The sequence below is a fragment of the Belonocnema kinseyi genome, chromosome 6, assembly GCF_010883055.1.
Source record: "Belonocnema kinseyi isolate 2016_QV_RU_SX_M_011 chromosome 6, B_treatae_v1, whole genome shotgun sequence".
Taxonomy (NCBI): domain Eukaryota; kingdom Metazoa; phylum Arthropoda; class Insecta; order Hymenoptera; family Cynipidae; genus Belonocnema; species Belonocnema kinseyi.
Window position 1 is genome coordinate 47722478 of NC_046662.1, and position 3456 is coordinate 47725933.

General features: G+C 24.5%; 1 protein-coding gene across 1 annotated transcript in view; it reads right to left on the reverse strand.

The window, feature by feature from the left end:
- LOC117175371 (dynein heavy chain 10, axonemal) overlaps positions 1–3456 on the reverse strand; it is a 122463-nt gene that overhangs the window by 97297 nt on the left and 21710 nt on the right. The gene's annotated exons all lie outside the window — the stretch shown is intronic.

The window sequence follows — 3456 nt, forward strand, 5'->3', positions numbered from 1 at the left end:
CCGCTAATACAATTTATTTAGACGGTAGATTTTTTATGAATTCAAAATAATTAAAAATATTAAAATATCACAATTCACAGATAAAAATGATTTAAAGAAATGGGAAATCTAAACCGAAAAGACAAATTGTCACCCTGTATTTTAAATCTTTTAATCAAACAGTTGTATTGACTGCTAAATAAATAAAATTTCAGCAGAGAAACGATTTTTTCACAATTCAGTTGAACTTCTTACCCAATAGTTTAATTTTTAAACCCAATAGACGGATTTTTTTAAGGCAGTCGAATTTTTATTAATAAAAGTAGTTTTCAATCAAAAAGGTCGAATTTTTATCAAAAGAGTTAAATTTTAGGCAAAAATGTCTTTAACAAAGTAGTTGGTTTTTTAACAAAATAATTAAATTAAAAAAAAGATGTTGAATGTTTAACTAAAAAGTTGAATTTTTAATCAAATGCTCGACTTATCAAACAAAGCTATATCAAAATATAACTAAAAAATTTTGAACCTTTCAATCAACTAGTTAAATTTAATGCCAAAAAATGTGCATTTTCATAATACAGTTGAATTTTCAAAAAAAAAGAATTGAATTCACAAAAAAGTTAATTTTCGAAAAAAAGTTAATTTTCAACTAACTTAGATGCATTTAGAAAAAAAGAAAGATGACTTTCTACTATAAAAGATTAATTTCAATCCCAAACGACGAATTAAAAAAAAACAGAGGATTTTTCGAATAAAAGAGATGATTATAACTAAATAGTTCAATTATTAGCCTTTTCACACCTTGAAAAGCTAAGGTTTTAGTTTGAAAAATTAATTTTAAACAAAATAAAAAGAATTTTTAATCAGTTGATGCATAAAAAAACTAATGTTTAACCGAATAGTTAAATTCTTAATCAAATGAATTTTTTCTTAACAATGAAGATTAGTTTCCTGCTCGAAAAGACATCTTTAGAGAAAAATTTAAGTTATTGAGCTAAAAAGTCTAATATTTTAAACAACATTTGATTTTTATGCCAATTGTTGAATTTTTAGGGCAAAAAGACGAATTGCCTTCAAACAAGTTAAATTTTCAACTGGAAAATCTGTTTTTTAATAGAAAACTAAAGGTTATACAAAATAGTGAAATTTTTTACCAGAAAGATGAATTTTCTCCAAGCGGATTAATTTTCCAAAAAAAGACGAATCTTCATCAAAATTTTTGAATTTTTATGGCAAAAAGATAAATTGTCTTCAAAAAAGTTGAATTTTTAACCGGAAAATATGGTTTTTTAAACAAAACGAAAAAACTAAAGTTTCAATAAAGTATTTCAATTTTTTACCAGAAAGATGAATTTTCTTCAAGCAGATTAATTTTCCAAAAAAAAGACGAATCTTCATCAAAATTTGTGAATTTTCAAGGCAAAAAGACAAATTGTCTTTGAAAAAGTTGAATTTTTAACCGGAAATATTTGTTTTTAATAAAAATCTAGATGTTCTACAAAATTGTTCAATTTTCAAATAAAATTATGAATGTTTAATTAAATAGTTGTACTTTTAACTTATAAAGTTAAAATGTTAAACCAAACATCGAATAGATTAATTTTCAGAATAAATAATTCATTTTTTAAGGGGAAAAATTACCTTGTTACTATATAGATAAATTTTTTACCAGAAAGATGAATTTTCTGCCGAGAAGATTAATATTACAAAAAGACGAATTTTCAAAAAAAATGTATAATTTTTAGGACAAAAAGACAAACCCTCTTTGAAAAATATGGAATTTTCAACCAGAAAATATGATTTTTCAGTAAAAAACAAAATTTTCTACAAAATAGTTAAATTTTTCACCAGAATGATGAATTTTCTATCAAGAAGATTTATATTTCAACATAAAGACGAATTTTCAAAAAAATTGTTGAATTTTTAGAGCAAAAAGAGAAATTCTCTTTAAAAAATTGAACTTTCAAACGGAAAATATGTTTTTTAATAAGAAACTAAATGTTCTACAAAATAGTTAAGTTTTCAAATAAAATCATGAATGTTTAAACCGAAAACATTAATTTTTAAGCAAAATGTGTGGACTTTCAGCCAAATAGTGAATTTTTTCAGCCGAAAAGATAAAACCTTAATTCAAAAAATCAATTTTTAACCAACAATGGAATAGTGGTATATTCAGTTTAAAAAAAATCTTAACAAACAGAGCCAACTTTATTTCACAAGAAATATTTAAATTCTCAACTAAAAATATTCACCTTCAACCGAAAAATCATTTGTTAACAATATAATTCAACTTTCAATCAAATAATTGAATCTTTAACCAAAATAGATGAAAGAAGAAAAAAAATTAAACTATCTTTGAAACAATTAATTGACATGCCTTTTTGATAGAATAGTTACATTTTCAATTAAATAATTAAGTTTTCCATCATCATGAATTGTTAGCAGATCGGACATTGAGAGAGTGCAATGAGACAGAGAGAGAGAGAGATCATGTGAGGAATTTTTGTGTGGCAGTAGTGGGGATATCGAAGAAGAGTCTTTGGAGTTTTTCTTCTTTGGAGGTTGGTTTTTTATTAAATCAGTTCAGATTGAAGTAATAAAACGAAAAGAAATGTCTAAATTATTAATAAACAATTTTCGAAAATAATAAGTTTATATTGAACTCTACCGTTGCACAGTGAAAAAAATTTACTTTTTTGGTTCAAAATAACGTACAGCTCACAAATATTGACTGATCTAAACAAAACAAATTTTAAAAGAAAGATGTTAATATTTCTAAGAGATTTTTTATGTCTGATTTTAGAATTAGGGTTTTAATTTTTTTGTAAATAAACAATAATGACCAAAAAATGCCATTTTTTCTACTTGACGTTCCTGGTGCTCGTCAATAACAGGAAAATTGTTAAAATCACCTAAGTGGCTTAAAGTAACGTTAGTTAGAGATTTTCTATAATATTTAAAAAATTTTTCTCAAGATTATAATTTTTTGGTATTATGAACAAATTTAATGAACAAATGCAGTCATCAGGCATTTTTCGATGAAAAAATTCGTTTTTTTAAGCGTGAAATTTTTTTATTAGGAATTTTATGATAATTTTAGCAAAATTCATAATTTCTTGATTAATCTTATGATTTTCTTCATCAAATTTAATAAAAAAATGCATTATTCGGACATTTGTCGGCAGAAAAATTCGATTTTTTCTATCTCAACTTTTTAAAATAGAAACTTCATGATAACTTCACTAAAATTCATAATTTTTTGATCAATTTTATGATTTTTTAAACAAATTTAATAAACAAATGGATTATTGAGGGTATCTGCCGACGGAAAAATTCTTTGTCTTTTCATATTTGACTTTTAGTAGGGATCTTCATCATATTATTATTATTATTACACCATTAAGCCATTTCCCTTTCGGGGTAGGCGTGACTCACTCGGCAGGGGAAAGGAGTAGTGTGTGGATGGGATAGAGATTT